We start from the raw sequence: 27,174 nt of genomic DNA on the forward strand, positions 1-27,174 counted from the left end.
AAATGACAGTTCCTGGGCATACCTGGAGCTGACATCAGCATCAGGCCACAGCAAAGGTCTGAAAGCGTGGTACTTGTGCATTTACTACAGGGAGCGCTCGAGGCTCTTTCATAGTTTCATAGTTTCTAGGGTCAGAAGGGACCTGAGCAGATCATCTAGTCTGACCCCCTGCCATGGCAGGAAAGAGTACTGGGGTCAAACGACCCCAGCAAGATGTTCATCTAACCTCCTCTTAGAAACCCCCAAGGTAGGAGCCTGCACCACTTCTCTTGGAAGTTGGTTCCAGACCCTAGCTGCCCTGACCATAAAGTAGCGCCTCCTAATATCTAACCTAAACCTACCCTCTGCCAGCTTGTGACCATTATTCCTGGTCACTCCTGGCGGTGCTTAGGGGAACAGGGACTCCCCCAATGCCTGCTGATCCCCCCTGACTAGTTTATAACAGGCCACAAGATCCCCCCTCAGCCTTCTCTTTTGGAGGCTGAACAGGTTCAGGTCCCGTAGCCTGTCCTCATAGGTCCTGCCCTGTTGTCCCCTGATCATACGAGTGGCCTCCTCTGGACCCTCTCCATGCTGTCGACACCCCTCTTGAAGTGTGGTGCCCAGAACTGGACGCAGTACTCCAGTGCCGCATAGCGGGGGAGGATCACCTCTTTGGACCTGCTCGAGGTGCATCTGTGGATGCATGCCAAGGTGCGGCTGGCCTTCCTAACTGCCTCCCCACACTGCTGGCCCATGTTCATCTTGGAGTCAATGATGACCCCAAGATCCTTTTCCGCCTCCGTGCTGACAAGAGGGGAGTTCCCTAACCTGTAGGGATGGTGCCGGTTGTTCCTCCCGAGGTGCATCACCTCGCACTTGTCTGTGTTGAAACTCATCCTATTCTCGTCCGCCCACCCTTGTAACCTGTCTAGGTCTGATTGTAGCCTGTTGCATCCTTCCAGTGTGCCCGCGTCCCCCCACATCTTAGTGTCATCAGCAAATTTGAACAGGGCGCTTTTTACCCCCTCGTCCAAATCACTGATGAAGATGTTGAACCCCACTGCCCACGTCCTTCCAGGTTGAGAAGGACCCATCCACTACCACCCTCTGGGTGCGGCCCTCCAGCCAGTTGGTGACCCATTTGACTGTGTGGGTGTCTACACCACAGCCCCCCAGTTTCTTAATGAGAACGGGGTGAGAGACAGTGTCAAAAGCCTTCCGGAAGTCCAGGAAGACTATATCCACTGCTACCCCTGCATCTAATGATCTGGTGATCTGATCGTAAAAGGCCACCAAGTTGGTCTGACATGACCTGCCACTGATGAACTCATGTTGGTTGCCCCTAAGCATGCAGTCCCCTGCTGGCCCCTCCTGGATGTGTGCCAGCATAATTTTCTCAAACAGCTTGCCTAGGATCGAGGTAAGACTAACCAGCCTATAGTTTCCCGGGTCCTCCTTCCTGCCTTTTTTGAAGATGGGAACCACGTTGGCCCTCTTCCAGTCCTCCGGTACCTCACCAGAGCACCATGAGTGCTCGTAAAGCCATGCCAGGGGACTTGCAATGACCTCAGCCAGTTCCTTTAGAACTCTAGGGTGGAGATCATGCGGACCGGCTGACTTGAATACATCCAACCCCACCAGAAGCTCCCTAACTAAATCCTCACTAACCCGTGGCCCAGGTGTGCCTCCCCCAGGGCCCGAGGGGGGCCCAGCAGGGAGGTGGCTGTTCTGGTCCCTGCTTAGGAAAACGGAGGCAAAGAAATCGTTAAACATGTTAGCTTTGCCGTCCGGTGTGACGACCAAATTTCCCAACGCGTCCTGCAAGGGCCCCACATTACCCGGGACCTTCTTTTTACCCCCTATGTATTTAAAAAAGGACTTCTTATTGTCCTTAATCTGGGAAGCTAGTCCCAGTTACATCTCTGCCTTGGCCTTCCTAACTAACCCCCCTATATCCCCGAGCAACTACAGAATAGTCCTCCCTGGTGATGACCCCTTCTTTCCATTGGGTGTAAGCCTGCTTTTTAGCAAGGAGACATTCCCAGATGCTTTTGGTGAGCCATGGAGGCTTGTGTGCTCTCCTGCTCCCTTTGATCCTCATTGGAATTACCTTCCTTTGGGCTTGGAGGATCGTCTCCTTAAGGAGCGACCACTCTCCTTGGACACCTGGCTCCCCTCCCCTCCCCTCCGGGACCTCAGCACTTCTCCAACTATCCTCCTTAGTTCGTTGAAGTTTGCACGCCTAAAATCTTTGCGGGGTTAAACTCCACTGAGCCCAGAGACATTCAACAACAGGGAAATCACAGTCCAGAAGAGGCTCCAACCCAAACTGGATTTCAGGACTGCCCAAGCCCCAGTTCAGGACCACCAAAAAGATATACCAGCTCTTGAGACAGGACAGCTGGGATGGTACCAACAATGTGGGGGAACAACCTACCGTCCTGCCATCATCCTCTCAAGGCCCAGGGCCCACCTATCTGGAAGAAATCTTTGAACAGCCAGATAGTGGCCCTGGAACCTGCTCACGCATTCTCTGGTGGCATTACCAACACTGCCTTCCTTCCCACCCTGCCTGTCTTCAGATGGTCACAGGTGCCAGGATGTTTATTATGCAGCAGCCCAAGGCAGGTCTGCAGTGCCTGCAGACGTGCATTTGCAAATTCATAGTTTCAGGGTACTTGGAGTAGAAAGGCAGAGCCGGTAGGTGAGGGAGACAGCAGTGGCATCCCTGAATGTGGGGCCTTCAAGGACATGGAAGTAGGGGGAAGCACTGTCATCTCTTGGGCCATCAGAAGAGCAGACTGCTGACACAACCTTTTGCATCTGCTGGTTGGGGCTTGACTGTCAATTTTAGCTGTAGGCCAATATAACTTCTCCAGGGCCATCTTCCTCCCCCCAGTGTAGAGCTTTCAGTTCATACAGGAAGGGCACATCCTCAAATGGTGGAGGCCTTCAAAACTGAACCGACTGTCTGGAGCACCAGGGTTTGGGTGATAAATAAGTCCCCCCTCCGAAAATTCAGGGTGAGTCTAATTGAGAAGAGCCCTCTTAAGGAAGAACTCACACCCTGGGACCACCAAAGACACCCTGAGTGCCTGGGAGCAATAGGTGGAGATCCCCATCCCAGAGCCTCAGGGCAGGTATACATAATCATCCTGGAGTTTATAACATCATCAGGTCACACAAGTTCATTATATATTGGCTTTTCAGGGTCATTTTATCCAATAACTCTTTACTCACACATGCATTACTTACACAGATGTAAATCTGGAGTAATGCAGTTCTAAGGATCTGCCCCAATGGGATCTGCCCCAATGAATTTTCATCAGTGCATGCATCTGGATCACCCAGTGGACAAGCTGCTCATCAATAATTAGCAGGCCTACTCCACTTCAATGTGTGGCGAGAGGTGTCACAGGAGAAGAGCGATTTCATGTGAAGAGAGTCAACTGGCATTCTCTAAGGTAGGGTGGGCTAGTGACAGAGCTGGAGGTTGACTACTGGGCACACAGGCTTTCTTTTTCTGAAAGGAAAGTCAGAGACCTTGAAGATTATTCCTAACAAACCACCAGGTTTTCTTTTCCTCTCCCATATACATGCACACGCTCCTTCCGCTTAAGAACTTTGAGTAACATCTTCCAACAGGTCTTTCCTGCACAAAGTGCTGAAATAAGGATTCTCATAAGATGGCTTTCCAAATAGGACAGTATATTCCCGCCCTAATGGCAGCGTGTTGCAAGCAGGTGGAGCAGCACATGGTGATGTCTGCTCTCTGCTCCCAATCGCTAAGTCGTTTACCCCAACAACTCTGTAATGCAAAACGCAGAAACAGAACTGGAAGCAAGGGCTCCCTGCACCCTTGCTAGGGCAATGCCCACCCCCAGGGGCCACAGTCAGTCTCCCCTTTGCTTGTTCCTTTGGCCATAGGACTCTTGCCCATTTGGCAGCCCAACTGTTTCGTTTCAACAAAAAGATGCTTCTAGCTGCACTTAGCCCATAGCCTGCTGATTAGGGTGCGGTTCTGTAATGTATGAAACCAGAGTTCAAATTCCCCTCAGGGAGGGATGGTGAGAGAGGAGAGCTTAGAGTACAGGTCACCCATGTCCCAAGCAGGTGTCTTCACTGCTGTGAAAAAGGTGGGTTAGACCATGAAGCGGTGCCAAACAGGTGCTGGTCATGGATGTTTGCTGGCTACAGTTTTAGGGACACTGCACAGCCAAACAGAATTAGAGCAGAGCATAAATGGAGTTGGACATCTTGATGGCTACTGAATCTCTTTTAGGCACATGGAGCAGGATCAAAATATAGCCACTTAGAAATGTAGACTCTTTAGTGAAGTCTACCAGACTTCAGGCCATTACATGTGGTGTAGCGGAAGGCACAAACTGACATTAAAATGATATTCAGTCCACTTAATGATAAAAGAGAATTGTGCCCTAAATCTTATGCTGGCAGGTCAGAAAGGTGCCATCTGGAGAACTGCCTGTTCAGAGAAAAACCACAAACAAATAATGCTCTGATCACTGGACTCAGCAATGAAATTACACACGTTTGCAGCTGTTTTATGCAGGTACAAGGAGACCCTTATGATGTGTGGAGCCCCATAAAAAAGATGGCCTTAGTTCACAGACAGAAAATGGAAGGCAGTGTTAGTGTAGTAAACACGAGCCATAGTCATGGACCAGAATCCCACTGTGCTAGAGATCCTAAGGAGAGGGAGCAACAGAAAAAATATAGTCCCTACCCCCCATGAAAGCTGAGCATCTAAGAGCGAGTTACTGTTCTCCCCAGTAATCAGACTCTGTTTCGGAAGAACTGAGGATCCATGTGTTAGGGCAGAGAGAATACCGAGGAGGGAATAGCAGATCCCTAGAACTAGGAAACATTCTGATCTCGTATCATGTGCCCACACTGTAACTTGTGCAGCTTGGTAACAAATTACACACAAATAATTTAACAGTCTGGTTTGCATATTTGCCAATAATTTGCATATAACTCCATCCTCTAAAAAGGTGTAGTGTTTTGCAGACCCAATGATTGAGGCTTTCTGATTTATCTACAGTGCTGCAGCAGGATAAGCTTCCAACACACACAGCCCTGCTAGAAAGTCTAAACCTTGGAAAAGGGGCTCAGAAAGATGGTCCATGCTATCCTCAGCCTTCCCACTGAGTTTGCTAATAAAATACAAACAGTGAGAATAACTGTGATACAGGAGCCACATCTTAGATCCAATACATTAATCAAACATTCATCAGATAGGAACAACGTTTAATCCTGCTAAACTGGGTAAGATTTAAACTGGTCACTTAGGTCAAATGGTAACTGATTATGTACTTAAGGGAAAAGTAGTGAACATGAAGTATCTTGACATTGGTAGGACTTCTGATGGTGTTCCACATGACATCTCAAAGTTTGCTATGGAAAAGAGGTCCAGATGAAATCACTACAAAGGTAGCTGGACAACTGGTCAAAACATGCATGCAGAACAAATGATCAATGGTCTGGTATCAAATTGTGGGGGGAGGGGGAAGGGGGAAAGATATTTCTAGTGGGTCTAGCTTGACATGTTATTTGCACTGTAGAGAATACAGTTATAAAATCTATGGGTGACTCCAGATTAAGAAACATTGTAAGCAATGAGTGAGCAAAAAATTCAAATCAAAAGGATGATTATAGCAGGCCCAGGCCCTAGGGTGGCTGTGATGCACCCTGGTGGCCACATAGATCCTGCCCCTACTCCGGCTCCCTGGGTCTCCTTCCTTTTCACTCGCCTGCCATACCTTGATGTATTTAGTTGGTTGGTGAAAAGGGAGGCTGCCCTAGGGCAGGGTTTCCCAACCAGTGTGCCACAGCACATTGGTAAGCCATCAGGCATGTTCAGGTGTGCCGCAGCATCCTATTCGGCTGGAACCACACCCCCTGCCTGTTGCTGCTGCAGACAGAGACAGATGGGGAGTGTGGCTCCAGCCCAAAATGCTGTTCATGTTGGTGTTTGGCTGACTGTACCCCCACTTCCCTCCCCTCCCCACTCTGCATCTGGTGTGCTACGGTACTTTTTTATTTAGGTAAGTGGGCAAAAAAAGTTTAGAAAACACTGCCTGAGGGTCCCAGAGTGAGTCTCTTGTTTGTCCTCTAGTCAGCAGGTCCCTCCCAGATCCCACTGTCTCAATCCTGCCCCTCAAGTATGGGCTGAGCCCTGCAAGCCTGTTTGGGCTCAGGGCACCTGTTGCCTAGAGGGCCATTCGTGGCCTCCCTTCTCCCACATCCATACCTTGCAGATGTTATTGGTTAATCACTCTCAGGCAAGGCCTCCTTAGCCCTTTACTCCTTTGCTGGGGACTCAGCTTTCCTGGCTTCCATCCCTCTACTCTCACTGGTCTTGTTGCCTAGGACCACTGCACTGGACCTGGCTTTTGGGTTCCAGTCCTTTGTCTTGCACTATTGGGCACTGGGCCCCACTTGACCCTGCTTCCACCCTGCTCTGGAACTGCTGGGACCTCCTTCATCCCTCAAAAGTCCCAACCCAGTCCACCAGTCTAAACTTCAGTGAAAACATGAGCATGCTGGGTATAACTAATGACTCTAAGCCAACTGGCTGTATAACAAACTTCTCCCCTGCATCATATTCCTCTGCAAGCCTTCAGCATCTTACTTGCATTCCCCAGACAGCCCAGGAGTCAGCCATGGACTCTCCAGCAGACTTCCTAACCAGGAGCTCTTCTCCCTGCAGCTTGCAGGGCCAGACTGCCTGCCCCCATTCAAGCCCTGGGCTTATATACCTCCTAAGCCCTGCCCCTTCTGATCAAGTAACTCCCCATCCACCCACAGGGGTTTCTCATTAGGGCCTGATGGCTGGTTTGCAATGCAGCTTATAAAGGCTGCTCTAGCAGCACCATTGCTGCCCAAGCTCGGTTCTGCCCTACTGTCCTACTGCACTCATTGCCTCTGGCCCCTGGCTGCCTACTCTCTTGCATCCAGCTCATCCTGGGCAGTGTTGTGTCCTCCCACACACCCCTGCCCCCCACCTGAAGAACTCCTTGCTGCTGCTTTCTCCTTAAAGTACCAGGATCCCCTGGCTCCTTGTTACACAGATCTACAATAGAAGACAAGTACAAAGTACAGCATTGAGGGAAAACGATTCAGATGCACAAACACAAAGTGGAGAATAACTAGCTATGCAACTGAATTGCAGCCTGGGAGTTATAGTAGATCACAAAGTAAGCATGAGTCAATGATGTAATGTTGTTGCAAAACAGGTAAATCTCACTCTGGAGTGTATTAACAGGAGTGTTGCTTGAAGACCCAGGAAATAATTATTCTTTCTCCATTTGGCTCTGGTGAGGTCTCATCTGGAATACAGTGACCAGCTTTGACCACCCTGCTTTAAGACACAAACAACTCGGACAGCATCCATAGGAAAGCAACAAGAATGATACGATATCATGATACAGGACCTAAGAGAAAAGTTTGAAAGAATCAGATTTGTTTAGTCTACAGAAGAGAAGATGGAGGGTAAAACATGATGATCTTCTAATATGTGTAAGGTTGTTCTTAAGACAGTGATCAACTAGTCTTCTTCTCATCCACTAGCAAGGGAACAAGAAGTAGTCAGCTTCATTTTCAGTAAAGAAGATTTTAGGTTAGACGTAAGGAAAAACCTCTACCCAACTGTAAGGATAGCCACAGGAAACCTAGGGAGGTTAATGGGACCTCCTGCACTGAGAATTTAAGTAGAGATTGGAAAAACATCTGGTAGGGATGGTCTGGTATACTTGGTCCTGCCTCAATAGGAAACTGGACTGTATGACTTGTTGAGGTCCGTTCCAGATGCACATTTCAGTGAAAGGCTCATTAGCAACACTAAGAGGCAGCTGACATCCAGACACGTCTAAAAGTTAAGTGTCACAGTTTAAGAATGAGGCTACTTTCTGGAAAGGTACATTTATTAAAACCAAGGAGTCTTTTGGTTTTTACTTATTTATTTTTTAAAGCTCACAGGCAAAAATCTCCCACATGCTCAGTCTCCGTCATGCAAACACTATAATATGGACCTCAATCTGGTCTGAAGGGACAGTTCTCATTAACAAACAGTGAAACACTAAATATAAAAGAGGAGGACACACTGGAACAGAGCATCCAAATCACTTCGAAAGAGAAGAGAACTGTGGGCTATCCTGGAGGAGGAGCTGCCACTGGGTAGCACACCTGGTTTGTGAACTGGGCAGACAAGGTTCTTTGAGTAAATCCAATATATTTTATTAGACCAACTCAAAAAGCTTGCCAAGAAGAATTTTTCCAACTTTTGGGCCCAAAAGCTCGAACGCTTCCTAAGGAGAATTTTTCCAACTATGTGAGTTGGTCTAATAAAAAAATATTGGATTTATCCAAAGAACCTTGTCTGCCCATGTCCTTAGACCAACACGGCTACACCCTACCCCCATTTGTGAGCTAGCACTAAGTATCAGCACGGATATAAAGACACCTGGGAAGTCCTCCTGGCTCCACAAGCAGAGCAGTGCTACGTGGTCAGGGATAGCACGAGGTGGATAACATTACCCGTGGTTTGTGCTCTTTGCAGACACCTTGGATCTGAAAGCATAAGCCAGCCGAGCTAATGAACAATGCTCATTAGCACGGCATCCAGAGCAAATTTCAAAGCCTCCTTTATATGATCTAGCCACTAGAGAAGACAGAGACTCCACACTGTGTTCAAGTGGTTTGGAAAAGCATGGCTTGGCTCATTTTTCCAAAAAGCAGAGTGGCTATGACTTGGCTCAGTTACGCTAAAAATCTAGCTTCTGTTCCCAGATTTGTCTACCACAATTCAAACTCTCAGCAGTAAAATTGCCAAAGTATAACTGCCTCACCTAAGACAGCTGGCTTGGGTAGGACATAGATACATTTAGAAAAGTGAGAAGAAGAGCTGGGTTTGTACCTTCCTTGGAGGAAGACCAAGGAAAACATAGGTCCCTTCTTGAATGCAAATGGCAGTCTAATAATGGACAACGGAAAGAAGACTGAAATTAAAAAGTAATTAAATCATTCTTCACAAATAAGGTTAACAACCAGATAACAAGCAGTTGGTAGGAGATGAGCAGTCTACAGAAGTGGAAAAACAGGTTAAGGATTATTAGAGAAGCTGGATACTTTCATGACAGCAGGGCTGGACAAGATGCACCCTCAAGTACTCAAAGAATTGGCTGAAACAATATCAGAGCCACTGGTTACCATCTCATTTCCTTCTGTGATAAGGGGATACTGTGTTGACACTGTTTCCCATAATATTCTTGTCAGTAAGCTAAGGAAATACAGGCTAGATGAAAATGGCATCCATGGTGCTCAAAGAGTAGACATCAACAGCTTGATGTCGAATTGGCAGAAAGCAACAAGTGGAGTTTCCCAGGGGTCTGTGCGGCATCTGGTACCGCTTACTGTCAGCACTGAATGGTTTGGAGAATGGAAGCAAAGTTACTGGTGGACCCGGAAGGTAAATAGTTATTGGTGACCTGCCCTTGGTTACCCATATGAATCTGAGTTGCAATATAGATACGACAGAAATAAAAAATATATGAAGTACAAGGAGCAACAGCTCGGTGCATATAAGAAATGCAAAGCAGTGATTCAGTGATGGGGCGCCTCAGATCTCAGGGGAGACCAAATTAATGAGCCCAGTGCAGGTCTGTGCCTTCAGAATGGCACAAAATGCTGATAAAAGCATTTTCAAGGCTGCTGGGCAATGCAGTTTACCTAAAGGAAACTGAAAATAGTTCAGCAGTGTAAAAAACACTTGGTGAGATTTTAAAGCAGGTAAATGTAAAGTGATTTAAACAAAGACTTCGCTTCTAAGACCACATTTTTGTATGTTTTTACAGCTTTGTCCCTTTACTATATGACTGACATTTTGACTTCCCTGTTCTCTGAGCTGCTGGTAGATGCCACGTTGCTGGCATTAGCTATTTAGAAACCCTTACATATCTGTGAGACTCCAAGAATTAAAGGTTGCATACCTCTATGGGATAAAGAAGCAGGATGCATCGCCCAAACTGGCACAGTACCACTGCATCTAAATCTTGCTGCTCTCCAGCAGCCCCCAAAAGAAATGCCTGACAGAAAAATGACAAAACCCATGGTATATGATCCCAGTGAAGACAATACCAAAAACCGCAGATAAACACAAGAGGTAAAAGGGAAAGGCCCCGCATACTACCTGCACTAATTGCATAGAAGCATTTCGAACAAATAGTCTGATAATATACATTAGAGACTATCAGAATTGCACATGCTATAGTTTAGCTGTATAGAGACAATGGCAGGTGACTTAATTATCGTAATTATGGGAAAGGTCTAATCAAACTACTGAGTTTTTGCACATATGAGTTAGACGGGGGAAAGTAGTAGTTCATGGACTGGTACCAAACTAATGGTCCAGGTACAGAGACAGGAATCCTGGGAACCAGAGCTTTTCTAGACTATTCAATCTTGTTTAACTGACCCTTTCCCAAGACAACTAAAGAACCAATTCAGTCTGGGGCTCTGAACCAACTTAATGCATGCTCCATCCCTTTTTTTTACCTCCCCTCTGCAATAGAGATGTTTGGTCCTCAACACTTACAAGATAGGCTGGATTGCTCTCTGCTGTGTGCTGACCACAGAGAGAAGGCAGAAAAAAAGAAACCTTTGCACTTCGGGTGGTTACCATGGTACCACAATTCTGCCTATGAGAAAGCGCCCCTCTTGCCAAACGTGTGTGATGTTTGCAAATGCTGTTTACCAACTAAGCTAGTGACGTCCCCTATAGTGACCACCAAGCCTCTGGAATGTGGCCGGGAGCCACATGTCATGGCTGCATAAATTTATAAGGTGCTACACACATCCAAGTTAAGAAGAAAATGACAAACCAGCCATAAAAATGCTGTATGTATAATTTAGAATACGTTTATGGTGGTTGATTTGCATGGCACCATAAAACTGAATCTGCGGCAGGGCTGGAGCTGACAATCAACTGATTATTGACTTTGGCCCCAGGACCACACTGGGGCCAGTTCAAGACCCTGGTACAGTTCTTTGGCCAGAGCTGACAGTTAACTAATTGTCAGCTCCAGCCCCTGCCCTGCAGGCACCCGGCTGTCAATGTGCCAGTGCAGGGGGAGCCTGGGATCATGGTCTGGGAAGTAGGAAGGGCATGACTGGGAGCAGATCCCCACTTGCAAAATCATGCTTCCTGCCATGCGTGTGGCATAGCACCATAAGAGGCATAATTGTTGGGACTGGGAATCAGATCCCACAGTGTCTTTAAATGAATGCGTGCCACAGGCCTAAGACTGGTCTTGGGTTTCGGACTAGAAAGGTGTTGCAGTAGTCCCACCATTCTGTTTTATTCACAGCCAAACTAATCTACCACTTTCTACCAAATCCAATTAGGGAAGAGAAGACGTCCAAAGCTATACCAAGGCCTAGCTCATCTCACAGAATGGATATTCTTCTCTCTTATGAGATGAGAGATGAAAATATCTCCTCCCTCACCTCTGGCCTCCATACCTAGCACTACACTCCCTCCTAATCAAGCTCACTTAGACTGCCATTACTGAGTGCCCCTCCATGCTTCTTTAGGACACAGGAACAGCACCTGAAAGGTTTCTAAGGTGCTCTTTTCTGCTTAATGTACTATGAGAAAATGAGTTCCTGCCTATCCTGGAAGGCTCGGTGGAGAACTGGATCGTTGCTGGTTAATGACAAAAGAGTCACAAAATGAAGCGCAAATGACAGATTCATGGGGATTTTTATCTAGACTTTTTAAAAATTAACTCAAATGCTCTGAAATCCCTAGGGAGAAAAAAACAGTCTGTTAAAATTCAACATCTTTACCACTTCACTTAAGGGCTGAAAGAGATTACAGGCTGCATTTCAGACATGCCCAGCAAGTCCTCCAAGAGGAATGCCTGGACCTACCAACCCTAAAGGTAAAGCAAAGAAACCAAACACCACCAAAAATCCTTACAGTGCATAAGGGTAAAGGAAAAAGGACCAATTTAAATTTTTCCTTTGCAGATCACTTTTAAAACCCATTCTCTATTTTATTCTATCACTGAAAGAAATGGGACTTTCACGTATAAGAACAGCAACACAAAACAAATGGAAATCCAAGCAGCAAAGAGCTTTTACCCCCAGGCCCCATGGAAAAATGTGCCTCCAAAAGGCAAAGTCACTTCCAATGTATACCATTGCCTTCCACAGCCCATCTTTCCCACCATGACCTTTCATTGCTTAGCCAACATGAAAAACACTGTCCTTTACTGGTGAGGAGGACTCAGCTGCAAACTGATACGAGTTCAGCAACATTTCAGAATCGCAGACTTCACTCGCAGCAGCATTTAACCAGTTTTTTTGCAATGGTGCTGAACTGTGTCCCAAATCCTATTTCCTGCCTAGGTATCCAAGGGCTGTCAAAAGACCAGGTCTTCCCACATGCTTGACACTTTGTGCCTCTACAGGGATTTTAGATCTTTCTTCCACCCGTGTAATAAGACTTGCCAACATGCTCAGAAGGAATCCACTATGACCACTACTAACTCCTCCTATGCTGTGTTAAAACCTACTCCCATCCAGCCTTTAGCGCAGTTGCTTAGCAGGGGTCAGCAACCTACAACCCGTGGATCAGGCCCAGCCCATAAAAAGATCAGGCCCAGCCCAGGGCAGCTTGGGAGGTTGGCAGCTCACTGTGACCCTGGCAGCAGAAGGGGTCCTACTGTCTACCTAACTCCATCTATTCCCTCCACAGCATCTGCTGCCCAGAACCACCTTACTCTGTCTCTACAACACCACTGAATTTAACGCTTGCCATTGCCACTGGCTACTTGAATCGGTGGCGAAGGTTAGCACAGGTGGCTATGAGCACTCCAGGGGGCAGAGATTTGTAGACTGCAGCAGGGTTCTGGGTTGCAAGCGGCACCAAAAGGTTGCTGTGCCCTGGCCTGGTGGTCAGGACACGCTAGGCACTTCAGTGGGAAAATGAATCAGGCCACCGAGGCTGCACAAGTTACTGATCCCGTCTATGCAGAAAAGGGTGTTAGCAAGTACTAGCCTATAAGCACTTTGGGCCATGGTCTGCATCTTTACCTCTGCCGACAGATCACCACGCATGTCTGTGCTGTGACAAGGATAGCAACAGGACTCCAAGATCCTTTTCTGCCTCCGTGCTGATGAGAGGGGAGTTCCCCAGCCTGTAGGTATGGTGCTGGTTCTTCCTCCCCAGGTGCAACGCACCCAGTTTGAACTGGGTTCAAACCAAAGATAAGATGACAAGAGGTAAGTAGTGGCTCAGAAGCTGTCACAGACCAGCGTGTCTCAGAAAGGGAAGAGCACTCCATAAAGGACCAGCTGAAGGACATGGAGGGTTAACATAACTTGGACCACAAGTTTTGGAGGAAATCAGTCAGCCATTTGAAACTCCTCTGGCACAAAGCTGGAGTTAGTTTAGGTTACAGCAGCATGCCGGGACTCAACTGCATTGGTAACACTGTTCGCCTGCCACAGACTAGAACTGCACACTTGATCACAACCAGGAATGCTCCCCGCACGCTTGTGTCCTGGCAGTGTCTCGCACTGGAATTTCAAGAAATACTCAGTCGGAGCTCGGCTTTAAAACAGGGCACTTTTATCAACCAGACCATGAATCAGGCCCTGAACCTCTTTCAGGATAGTTATGATTACAGAACCCCAAGAAGCTGTACCAGTTCATATCGTATCACAGCATATCCAGCCAAGCCCAAACTCTTTGCTGTGCCGAGAGAGAGAGACTCATTCAGGCTATTGCTTTAGATCCTGAGCAAGAGACAGGCAAGATGAGGCATGACCAGGAAATCAGGAAGCCATGCCTTGCTGTAAAGAGGGTGGGTGGAGTATCTGCTGTTCCTGCTTAGAACAGACACTGACTCACCGCTATGCAACACACCAACCAAACACCCCTTGTGACTTCATCTGAGCTAGGTGGACCACATAAACTGTACGTTGTCCAACAACTACCCATGCAGATAAAACAAAACCAACTTGCTAGCAGACAGCAGGCAACCCTCGAATCCCTGACATTCAAGCACTACCTGCTCTCAGGACCTCTGTCCCTTGGCTGCTAGCACCAGACACACTAATAATGAGTTGTGAACTTCCTTACAGCATCAGATCTACTTTTAAAGAAACAGTCTGGGTTCCTGTGCCAGCATCTTGTTTGCTCGCTGACAACTAAAAGTCAGCGAGGATTTGTGCTCCAATGCGCCTCAGTCACTTTTTAAAATGTGACATACGCTCCCTATGTAATTAAAAATATATTTGAAAATTTTCCTGAGTAATTTTTTAAATGCAATTTCCCAGAGTATTTTCAAGGATAAAACAAAATACAAACCTGCACTAATGCATCATGCAGTGAGATCGAAGTCGATTTCTTGGAATTAGACAACTACTGCAAAGGGGGGCCATTCATATAATTGCACTATTAACCGATTCCTGAGCTCACCCCTTCTTGTAGTATCATGCACCTGAATCTCAGCTTTCATGTTTTAAAACCATAGTCCCAGCCCTGCCACTTCCTTGTGACTAGCACATATGAGAAAGGGGTCGAATACGGTTCCTGAACAGCACCGTGGGAACCAGGCCACCCGGGGAACGGAATGACGGTGACTTTCTACGACCAGATCATAAGATCCTTGGACACAGGTGTCGCAGTGGACGTAGTCTTTCTGGACTTTAGGAAGGCCTTCAACACTGTCTCTCACCCCATTCTCATTAAAAAATTAGGAGATTGTGGTGTCAATGCCTACATAGTCAGATGGGTCGCAAATTGGCTGGAGGGCTGCGCATGGACAGTGGTGGTGGATGAGTCATTTTCGACCTGGAGGGATGTGGGCACTGGGGTCCCCCAGGGCTCAGTCCTCAGGTCCGCACTGTTCAACATCTTCATCAGTCATTTGGACGAGGGGGTAAAAAGCACCTTGTTCAAATTCGTGGATGATACTAAGATGTGGGGAGAAGTGGGTACGGTACAAGGGAGGGACAGGTTACAGGGGTAGGCATATGAGAACAAGATGGGATTCAATACTGACAAGTGCAAGGCATTGCACCTGGGGAGGAAGAACCAGCACCATACCTACAGGCTGGGGAACTCCCCTCTCATCAGCACGGAGGCAGAAAAGGATCTTGGAGTCATTATAGACTCCGAGATGAACATGGGCTGGCAGTGTGGGGATGCAGTCAGGAAGGCCAACCGTACCTTGTCATGTATCCACAGATAAATCACAAGCGGGTCCACGGAGGTGATCCTCCCCCTCTATGCAACACTGGTCAGGCCACAGCTGGAGTACTGCGCCCAGTTCTGGGCGCCGCATTTCAGGAGGGATGTGGACAACATGGAGAGGGTCCAGAGGAGGCCACTCACATGATCCGGGTGCAACAAGGCAGGCCCTACAAGGAGAGGCTATGGGACCTGGACCTGTTCAGCCTCCAAAAGAGAAGGCTGAGAGGGGATCTGGTGACTGTCTATAAACTGGCCAAGGGAGACCAGCAGGCAATGGGAGAGTCCCTGTTCTCCTGAGCACTACTGGGAGTAACAAGGAAGAGCAGCCATAAGTTGACTGAGAGTAGATTCAGGCTAGATATCAGGAGGCACTATTTCACGGTCAGGGCGGCTAGGAGCTGGAACCAACTTCCAAGGGAAGTGGTGCTCACTCCTACCCTGGGGGACTTCAAAAGGAGGCTAGATAGACACCTTGCCGGGGTCATTTGACCCCAGCGCTCTTTCCTGCCTATGGCAGGGGGTCAGACTTGATGACTTGCTCAGGTCCCTTCTAACCCTATCAACTATGAAACTATGAAAACTATGGCCATCCTCAATGAAAATACCAGGTAAAAAGAATCACTGATTGGCTTCAACCTAAATAGTCTGTTCAGCTCTCAGCTGCGGGTGTTTGCACAGGGCTGGGAAGGCATTGCCCACACATAGTGCACATAACCATGAAGCAGAATTTCCTAACTGTGGAGTAGAATTGGGACCCAGCACACTGGAGTGCATGGCCTTGAATACAAGGCCAACAAGCACGCACTTCACCGGATACATCTTCCCAGACAAACTAAGAAGGAGCCGGAAGCAGACCAGATATCTCATCCCAGCCACAATTACAAGGTCTGGGATATGAACTAAGGAGATGGAACAGAATCTGTTACCTAAAGAAGAAAAGGCTAAAGGGCTACCTGGCAGTCCGTTGTCTTCAGGCAGGAACCCAATTCATCTCCCATCCTTCAGTAGAAGGATTCCCATCAACTTGGATAAGTGCTGGATGCAGGAGAGCAGCCAGGATTCCTCTTTCTAAAGCCCTTCAGCTTGAGAAGCCCCAGGGCATCCTGGCATGTAAAAGCAAAGAGATTTGACCTTAAGAGGTGGCTACATGATGACTCACTCAAGGAGAGACAGCTCAAGAGTAAGGGCTGCCCAGGGGTCTGGAGTATTCAGCCGCCTCCTTTATGAGTGGGCATTGAATTGCTGATTCACATGGCATTTTGCTTTTTGGGCTCTCCGAAGAGGAAGGAAGGATCTTTCATAGGAAGGAAACACTGGCTCTGGCACGCTAAGACTGAACCAAATCATTTCTCCCACTCCTCTGTTCCTTCCCAGAAGAAGGGAAAACAGTGAGAAACCTTGTCATTTGGTCAAAATGGTGTTAATGGTAAAAGTATCAAGTCAACCAACATGCGTGTTTGCATCTGCCAACTCCATGGAAGCCCCAGTGCACAACCTGTGTGACTTAGGGACTGCCCACTTGTATTGCAAAATAAAAAGCAGAGTGGGGCAGCTTGCAGCCACAGATATTTCCCAGAGGAAAAATACCTGGTCACATTAGCTTGGTTACACAAGGGGTCCTTTCTCAGTCACCATTTAGCCAAGTTGGGTGGATGTATTTCATGTATATGGCTGCCTTTCATCCTAGGCCAGCCCCAATGACCCCATACTCCTCTTAGTTATTTTTCCTGACCTTCCCCTAATTAGTCTACACATTTCATGCAGAGGGGCTCAGGCCACATGGCAGCTATATGCTCTCCTGCATGGCACAGAAGGGTGGCATCCCCTGCACCAGGAAGTCAAAGCTGCATTTGCATTGTTACAGATATTCTGTGTTGAGCTCATGTCTGGTTTCCTGCTCTTTCACTCCTGGTGATGTTTCTACAGTGCCTGGCATAATGTGGCCTCATTCTTGGTTGCTTCATAGTGTCGCAGGCACTGCTGCAATAAATATGATATGCATTGTCTCCCCATCCACCTGCCAGAGCCCCTTCCATTTGGTGACAACCTCAGGGACACGGGGAGTGGGCTAAAGCCATAGCAGTGCTGCCAATCAGCTGGGAGCTGAGAAGGAGAGAGATCTCCAGAGCTAGCATCCCAGGTTCACGGAAGAGTAGCCCTGCACCTCTACTAGATGAACAGCTTCTGGCAGACAAACCTGGGGAGAAATCCTATTTCACAGCATGCACCTAAACGGCAGTTACCCAGCTGCAGAGGTGCCATTTTTAGCACTTAAACAGGCTGTGATTCAATTCTGAAAGCAATGCGGATGCACAAGGATTCGTGTGCCCCCTGACCATGTTCGGCAGGGCTGCCCTGTGATTGGGAAGGTACATGATGCTGTGTGCTCAAGTCCACATGTAAGGCCAGGTAATTCCCCAAACCTTAGCGGTGCAGAAACCTATGGCAAAGATGTACCACACTCCTACCTTTCAGGCCAGCAGCTAGGGCAGGGGTGGGCAAAATGCGGCCCATGGGCCAGCTGCAGCCCGCCAGGCTATTCTATCCTGCCTGCAGGGCCCCTAAAACATTTAGAAAATTAATATTTATCCACCCATGGCTGCCTGTCATGTGGCCCTCGATGGCTTGCCAAAACTCAGTAAGTGGCCCTCTGCCCAAAATAATTGCCCGCCCCTGAGCTAGAGCATTCGCTCAAGAAACAGATAAGTCCCCTCACCCAGAGGCGGTTTGAATCCATATCTACTTGACTTCTTAGCACAGCACTTTATAACCAACAGGCCAGAGGTTAGACATTATGCAGTGTCTTTTCCAGTCCTCCCCATGAAGCTGACCCCCTGGAAAACAACAAGACAGAACAAGACGGTGCAATCCAAATCCATGTGCAAATCTCAAAAATGGCACTTCCACAGCTGCTACTTAAGCACATAACGCTGAAGGAGAACCGTGCCCCCGCTGCATGTCATGGACAGACCGAGCACCCACAGTTTAAAAGGATAACATTTCTCCTCTCTACTTTTGGCCTGCCCCGTTAGCAGTTCTTGCAGCTTCCCACAACAGCACTGATCTGACTCCTGGTCTCTTCCCTCTATCCATTTTAAGGATGATTTCTTCAGTTATATACAAATCAGGTTTTACTGCAGACAACCTCATGCTTGAGCATCTGCCTACTGCAAAAGCTACATAAATGCAATATGAAAACTGAGAATGCAAATGCAGAAGAGATCAATGCATCTTAAAGCCAAACTTCCTGCAGAAACCTTAACACATCTCACATCACACTATTTTGGGGTATTCTCCAAGTTCAATAGCAAGAATAATACTCCAAAATATTGCCATGAACACAACAAGGCCAACCTGACAATGCCACAGGAGCTTTCACATTAGACATTCTTGGCTGCTGCATGCTTTTCAGTCTTAATGCTGCATTAAATACAGTTATTTAGCATCAAAGTAAAGCAGAATAGCCCGACAGAAACAGATATATTTCCAAATGATTCACTACCTGGGAACGAATGCTCTTTCAATTCTGCTCCAGATCCTAGCTCAAGAATCTTCTTTTCCCTCTGGTATGTTTTACTGAGGTATCACATGTAACAACAAGCTCCTGAAGCAGTTTCATCAGATTTTCCCTTTAAGGTAACCCACTGCACTCCCACATGAGCCACAGGGACCTCAAAGAGACCAGCTGAAAAGTGCTGCAATGCAATCAGATGATCAGCTCAGGCTTTGAGCCTCTGCAGTCTCCTCAGTTTCTAAACTGTATTTTCCTACGATTCTCAAAATAACCAGATGGGGAAGCAACTGTCTTGTTCCTCGGTTTTAAGATGCAGGCCGTGTGCAAAAGCAATTTGCACTGTGAAGAGTTAATGTCAAAATAAAGCAGGACATGTCTTGCTGCAGCATGTAATGAACATGGAGCACTGCAGCAAAATCTGCCGTGCACAATTCCAAGATGTTCTGCGGGATGCAGTGCAGAGGAGCTGCAAACACCACGACGCACAAAGCTACGCTGTGCCAAGCTCACGACAGACATCTTTCAGCAATTCTGGTGCGTGTGAATGGTAGGGATTATATAAAGGGGGAAAGCAGTCAAACACAACTGAAAAATAAACTACGTTGATCTCTCTTCTTAGAGGCCTATGATTCATTTTCATTGACCTTATGATGAAGGTAGAAGTATTTCCAATGAACAACAATCCTAATGCTTAAAAAATGATTTAAGAAGTCATTATAAATGATAGAAAACACTGACCCAGCTGGTCAAGGTCCTAAGTCCTGAGCCCTACAGTAAAGTTAAGAAGGCGCTGCCGTCCTAAATCTCGCAATTTAAGTGATTATTCTGAAAGGCAAAACAATAAGCATCTTTTTCCACTGAAGGAGTTTTCCTCTTGCTTGTATAAAATAGAAAGGTTGGAAGTGTAAAGTTGCCATCGCAGGATGCGGCTTGCCCTCCATGAGGGCTAGGTGACTCGTAAGTTCGATGCTAATTGAGGTGTGATGGCTTGTGCAATGCAGGGAATCAAGCTACAGGATCAGAAATCTGTGATGGGGTGGGGGGAAGGAGGGGTGTGGAAAGAGCTAGATAAATTTAAAGCAATAAATGGATGCATAGGTATCATAGATTAAAATCTATGCATCATAGATTAAAAACCACTAAAGCCCAAACTTTTCCCTTCCAGTGACAAGGGGCATGAAAGAGGGAGGTGCAAATTCGGCAGCCTTGCTTCCACTTTCCTTAGCATACTTTGGGTAAGAACTGGTACACTTGGAGCCCTTCCAAAAGGGCAGCACCTGGTACATTCTCACTGTTACAGGTGGACAAGCCAGGAATGATATAAACACAGCAAAACCACTCCAGCTTTAACAGGGCTTCAACCCCCTGAAATGGTTTTGCAACACTTGTATGGATACATGTGGACAAGTCCAGAACAATTGGAACAGACCAGCTGCTTCCCTTTTGAAACAGCTCCAAAGGCACAATGTGTCCATCTCCTTACAAGGCTCTCTGCAAAGACAGGGGTGGATACAGAAGGTTGGGTGCTTCTGCCTCAAAAGTTATACTGATGGGATGGACATTAGTATGCAGCCCACTTGCAGAGGGGTAAGAAGTGGTACAGGGAAACGTGCAGGTCAGTGCTGCAAAGGGTGAAGAGTGACAGGATAGAGAGGCATCAACTCTTCATATCTTAAAGGTTTACAGTCATGACCAAAGTGTGCAAGTACAAAGATATATATCCCCATGCCTGGTGTTTTTACACACCAAATCTCTGATCTGTTCCATGTTGGATGGCGCAGACCCTGCCCCCCGACAGAACAACCCAAAAGAGACCCTGCGAAATGAATGCACCAAACGGGGGGGGGGGGGGGGGGGGGGGGGGGAAGCTTTGGACCGAATACGCATTTCACAGGACAAGTGGTAGTCAGCAAGGTAGATTTCAACCCTGGGAGACTTTACACAAAAATACAACTCCTCTTCTGATGCAGCTTACTCTGTTCCAGAACAGGGATAAAGAGCAGCAATACAAGCCCTAGTTCAGTGGTTCTCAACCTTTTTAGACTTGAGGCACTCCTCAAGAAATCTGAGGCATCCCTTGGAAATTGCCAGCTCCTAGTTTTCACTCTTGTTGATTACAGAAAAATACTAGAACAATTTTTGTTGCAAAGAACTCAGAAAGACCACAACAGCTCAGACAGGTTTTAATGCTCTGGGTTTCTATTTGAAATCTCTAAGCTTACCTTATTTGCACACCTAACAGTGCTAACATTGTGTGGCACCCCACAGCACCCCTGAAAGGATCTCAAGGATGCCAGCATGCCACAATACCCCGGTTGAAAATTGCTGCCATAAATTATGGCACTTTATCTGGCCTACACTGAAGGCTTGCACTGCTCCAGCTACCAAAGTGGCTGCAATCTCCAGTATAAACAAGGCCAAAAATGCAGCATGCTTGTCTACACTGCTTCTAACCACTGTCGGAAGCACTGCCACGAAAGCATGCCTCATTTACTCATACATTACAACAAACGTCAGGGGGGGAAAAAAAAGACGTGTACCTCCTGTTTGTCATGCACAGGGCGCACCCACACATGAGCTTTACTGCAGAGCTGACTAATTAGCTCTGCAGTAAAGCATCGTCACTATTAGGCCACAGTAAACTAATCAACTCCACTGGAGGACAGAACTGCCCGACACAAGTACTGCCCGACACAAGTACTACCCTACCGCGTAGTGTGCCGTGACGCACATGTAGGTGGTGGCTGGGGTACAAGGGGTGGCTAACCCAGCACTGAAGCACCCTTGTGCCCCAGCTAGCCCCTCCGCAGCACACTGAGCCGGGATGGAGCAGTTCAGATCCCCCGGGCTCCCCACCAGCCAGGGCTGTGCCGCCCCAGCTCAACATGCTGTAGTCCCAGGTGCATGTATAAATGCCAGGCCCAGGAACAATAAACTCCAGCACAAACTGCCAGAGTTTACTACTTCAAATTAATAGCACATGTAGATGCTCCCACCCAGTGCTATTCTTTGGCACTCAGTCTCAGGCATGCTTACTGGCATATGCCAACTACATTTCATTTTTTTGGCATTGGGAGTCCACTGAATGGGAGTGAGTGGGTGCCTCTACATGCTAACAGGAGACATTCACATGTAGGCTCCTAAATATGCATTCTGATTGACAAACCTTCTAGAAATCCTCAGGTGCAATGAGAAACTTCAGCTGCGCAGCACCGCTAGAAATTAAGACCCATCAGTAAGTGCCTCATTCCAGAGAACTAACTTTGGGTTATGTTTTTCACCAAACTGAATCAGTGGCCAAGTCACCTCTAGAAACCCGAGTCCAGATTCCCAGCCCTCTGCTCTCTAGAGCTAGATCAAATTCTGGTTTTGCATGTAAATTAATTTCTGTAAAATTTAAAATCTTTAGGAAACAGAACCTGCCAGAAACAAAAAGCAAAGGTCTAGCTGGGGAAGAGAGACAGAGAAAATGAAATACCTTTAGCTCCCAAGGACCACCTATGACTGACTCACGGGAACTCTTAATAAATATGGTGAAGTAGGAAGAAACAGAAAGCAACTGAATGAAGTCTGTTGCAAACAAAGAAAATAAAATGTAGTGCTATAATTATGTTGGAAAGCCAGGCACTTGGAATATACACCCTGCTTAAAAATGGGGGAGGAGAGGGCACGATTGATACGGCAAGTGCAGATCGATGGTACAACACACTCATTTAGACTACGGCAGTAAGCGAACTCCTTCCACAGCACTTTCAAACTTGTTAAGTGTAAGAAGCTGCCTTATGTGTCCTATGATATATCTACTAGTACTTGTAATAAAGGATAACAGAAATGGCTTGAAAAAATACTTTTTCTAGGCCAGATCAATTGCTGAATAAGAGATGAATAGTTTCTGAATATTTTCTCATTTTGTGGATAGGCTCGGTTATGCAAATTTCATGTTTTGATGCGATTACGTACAAAATAACAAATGTATCCCATTTCCAAAGCAACAGCACTCTCAAGTGAAAAGGAATGAATTTAGAGGACTCAGACCCAGCGTTATAGGATGTGTTTACAGAGAAAAATATCAAGTCAGAAACCACATTAAGCAAATGCTTTTGAACTAACAACGTTACACACTGACTTCACAGATAGCGCTGATAAGAGTGTATTGTGCTAAAAATTATTTTCAAGCAACAGTTAAACTTTTGGATTAGCCATTTGTTTTTGCCTACAATAGATACTAAGTTAACATCCTTTTGGTTAAAAGGTAGTACATTTTCTAACAAGCGATCCTTTTCCACAATGGAGAGAGAGGTAGAGAGGTTATGACACAGAACAACTTGCTAACACTTTTAAGGCTAGCTTCTAGATCCCAAACCTCAAGACATGTGGCTCCAAGGTAGAGGGAAGAGCAAATGCAGTGTATAGGCCCAGCAGCAAGCTCTACAGATGAAGGGCTCCTAAACCTGGCATGTGGCTATTACTGGCGACAAGGACAGTCAGTCCAGTGTCCTCAATCTGCCCCTTTGGGGCCAGGATCTGCTGCTCACCTTCACTTCGATTTCCCACTGGCCTCCCGGATTTGAAGCCTGTCCAAAGAAGTACGGCAGCCTCAACTGCGATCTTGTTTTCTAACCTCTCCTCCTCTCGCTCTTCCTTGCTCCTTAAGGAAGGCTTGGCCCTTCCACTCCTTGAACCAGCAGTAATCGATAGCTCGGGTAGCAAAGAGGACTTTCCTAACACCTGACCTCTTTTACTGAGGACATAACCCACGGGAATTCTGCAGGGAACGAACGGCCTGTCACAAAGAAGAAATTCAGCTTTTTAATGAACTGGCAAATAACTCCAGTATATTATAAAAATTCAGATGATTTGATTATTAGCTAATCAAAAAAACACATGAATTTTTATATGATACAAGGACTGAAAAATGCTCCTTTGCTCCCAATTATAATAAATATATAATTATGGGTAATTATATCTGTACATCTTCCCTGGGCCTCAAATGCTGGAGACAACTCCAGAGCTGCAGAATAGTTCAGATAACTGATGGTCTTGTTTTAAGCATCTTTAACATTAACTTCTTTTACTAGATATGCCTCCATGAACACAGAATCCTCATGCAATTTTTTTAGATATTAGTGATGGCAGCTCTAACTATTAACTATTATATCGAGTGATTTTTTTTTCCCCCTCAAGGAGGGAGAAATTAACTGGTACTCATACTTTCCTGTTAAAATCTCAGTCTTCCAAGACTAATTCTAATTTAATTATTGGCTTAATTAGTTTCAAGATTTCAGATTTGGCTTTAAAAAAGAAAGAAAGCGTTGCAACTGTAGAGAATTGCCAACATATTTATATCCCCACGGCGAGGACATAAGCACGAAAATTCAAACACTGGCAAGCAGCACTTGGGAATTGCTGGCAATGATGAACACAGTATCCCAGGAGGTGTAAAGAGAAACAAGAAAGGGAAAAAGAGAATTGGAACGGTGTTTGCAATATTGAATGGTAGACTTCTGGAAAGATTTCGGGATGAGGAAGAGAACAAACCCTCAAATGGGCTCAAAGTGATCCCAAAGCTGGGGGAAAAAAGAAAAGAAATGTGAGTGGAATAAGTATTATTTTATACAGGTTTCCCTTGCTTTATGCGGGTTCTGTATGTGCGAATTCACTCTTATGCGATGACCCTTTTTATACCAAAAATGCCATATATGCAAGGTGAATTCACTCTTACAGGATCGGTGTGGTGGAAGCCCGCAGTCAGCTGCTTTGTGCGGTGTGTGGTGGCAGTGACATGCACCAAACTATGGTCTCCTGTGCAGATCTGTGCTCCTCATTCACTGTCTGTGACATGTTTCTGTGGTCGCCACCCCCATGGTGGCAGTGCCCTGTGCTTGTGTGCACTGTCCGCTGTTGGCGAGTCCCAAAAGTGTCTTGTAAAAGTGGTCGAAATAGGTCTGTGGGTCGGTACAGTCGAGGTCTTGGCCTATTTGTTACACGGCGGGGTGACACATAGGGGTGCACGTGGGTACGCACACACCCGAGCATGGCAGCGAACCCCCTGCAAAAAGCCCGCTCGCCGACACCGCTGGCGGCGTGTGCGGGCAGTCCGCGATCCCCGCTGGTCGCCACTGGCTGCAGGCGATTGCCAACCATCGGTTGGCGCTCGCCACCTGCCCTTCCCACCGCCAGCGGCGGGAGCTCCCCCGCTGCCAGGGGCACAAGTCGGTCGTGTTACACGGTAAAGCATCCGTCCCCTTTGCACGAATCCAAGTTACGCGCCGCTCTCCAGGCCCGCACGTACCGCGAGGGAAACCTGTGCTAACGGAAGAGTGTGCAAGCTGAGGAACAAGGGACAGACGAGGACAGAGCTACGCAGAGCAAGGACCTACACCAGCAACAAATAAAACAGGGCTATCACTTACCAACTTACGCCCGACTGAGACTAGCAGGGGGGGACGCGGAGCTTGCGCCCCAGCCAGGCCCACGAGGCAACTAAACTAAACTAAACTCAAGTAAGTGTAAGGGAAACCGGGGCCGCCTCGCCTCACCTCAGCGCCGAAGTGTGGGGCTTCGAGGAACCCGCCCTCCCTCACGGCGCCCCGCGCTGCCCGGCTCCCGCCCAGCGCCCCGGGGCCGCGCCGCGCCTCACAGCGCCTCAGCGCGCCAGCCGCCCGGGGGAGCCGGGCCGGGCCGGGCCGAGGGCGGGGAGCGGGTCTCCCGGCGCGGCGGGGCCGCTCCAACCGCCTCCTGCAAAATGGTTTCGTTCCGGGACGAGCTGGGAGCAGACCCAGCCGCCGCCGCGCTGCCCCGAAGGGGAGGCGGGTCCCGGCGATTGTTTCGGGAAACGCTCCGCTCCTTCCAGCGTGCCCGCGGGCGAAGCCACGTCCCCGGCGGGAGCCCCCCGGGGGGCGGCATGCCCCGGCCCGCGCACAAAGCGGCCCCTCCCGCCTCGCCTCGCCTCCCCGCCCCGTCCCGTCCCGTCCCGGGCAGACACTTGCCGGAGGCTGGAGGCCGCGGGCTGCGGGGCCGGGCCGGGCCGAGCCGGGTCGGGTCTCCCGGCCGCTCCGCCGCGACAATGAGAGGCGGAGCCGGGCCCTGACGTCAGGGGAGGCGCAGGAAGCGGCCCCGCGGGCTCCCCCCGGACTCCTCCCAAGTCCCGGGACCCCGCCGCGCCGCGCCGAGCGGTGGAAACCCCCTCCTGCCGCCTGGCCCGGGACGAGCTGGCACTTGCCCAAGGGAGCAGGGAAAACCGCCGCAGCGGGGAGAGGAAGCCTGGCCCTGGCGCAGGGAAGGGGAGGACGAGGCCTCCAGACCCCTTTCCTGAGCCCTCCCCCGGCCGGTCCCGCAGTCCGAGCCAAGACGAAGTGTCCGAGCTCCGCAGCCTGGGACGCAGACCGCGGGGTCACTGTCCAGAGACTCCCGAAGGTCCAGATCGCCCGGACCAAAACAGCAAACCGTGTCACTGCGGCGTTTTCAGTGCTTGCCACCCGTCCATTCGCTACCTTCGGCGGCAAAGGTCTTGTGGGCCCTCTGCTCCTCCTGGAGCTGGGGGTTTCCCGTAGTCCGCGGATGGCAAACCCGCTCCTTCTGCGCCTGCCACTGCCCTCCGGAGACCCTTTCGTTCGGGGCCTGCCGTCACGGCCCACCCAGCCTGGCGGCCCTGTCATTGATTTCCCTGGTTTCTCAAGCTCTTCATACAGATTTCCACCCCATGTCCATCAGGCATGTCTGCACATTACTGCCTGCTTCTGACTCAGGGAGGGCAGACAAAGCACACACTTTCTGACATGGCTCATTATCCCCAATCATTGTTGTGCCCCCTGCTTCTTGGGGCAGGTGTTTGGTAATGGCCTCAGTCTTACCATCCTGCATGCTTTGTTACCTACGCTCCCAGGCATGCTGTTTTGAGAGCAAGTAAATGAGGCATCCTATACCACAGCCTTTTAGGATTTATATGGGTAAATCTATTTTGGCCTCCTGGAGACTGGAAGCTAATATTGATCATCCTGATTTCTTTGCCAACCAGGTGCTTAGTCATTGAGCATCTCTGCCTGGCCAGGAGGGTAGCAGGGTTGAAGCCCACTCCCTGCGTTTCAGAAGCTCTCAGTTAGTTTCACCATTGTGTTCTGAGGGAACATGCAGTAAATGCACTTCATACCGCTGTGAAAGAGGTTGGTTTGACAGCCTGGGAGATGCATGGAGTTCAACGCAGACAAGTGCAGGGTGCTGCATCTAGGGAGAAGGAACTGGCAACACGCCTATAGGCTGGGGAACACCCTCCTCAACAACACGGTGGCAGAAAGGGATTTTGGAGTCATTGCTGACTCCAGGAAGGTCATGAGCTGCCAGTGCAAGGAAGCAGTCAGTAAGTCTAACCGCACCTTGTCGTGCATCTACAGATACA

At 48.2% G+C, this 27,174-nt stretch overlaps 1 protein-coding gene across 3 annotated transcripts in view; it reads right to left on the reverse strand.

Annotated features, from left to right (window-relative positions):
• The window catches only part of LUZP1 (leucine zipper protein 1), a 79,132-nt gene extending 52,257 nt beyond the window's left edge, over window positions 1–26,875 (reverse strand). The window contains exon 1 of one of the 3 annotated variants that reach the window (XM_090058382.1): window positions 25,769–26,208. The gene's annotated coding sequence lies outside the window, so the exon portion shown is untranslated. Of the gene's footprint in view, window positions 1–25,768; window positions 26,211–26,272 lie in introns of those variants that run through there. The other 2 variants (XM_090058381.1, XM_090058380.1) reach the window with 2 other exon arrangements.
• Between the last annotated feature and the right edge of the window lie 299 nt (window positions 26,876–27,174).

The sequence above is a fragment of the Crocodylus siamensis genome, chromosome 7 (genome assembly GCF_052110815.1).
Source record: "Crocodylus siamensis isolate JL-2025a chromosome 7, ASM5211081v1, whole genome shotgun sequence".
Taxonomy (NCBI): Eukaryota; Metazoa; Chordata; order Crocodylia; family Crocodylidae; genus Crocodylus; species Crocodylus siamensis.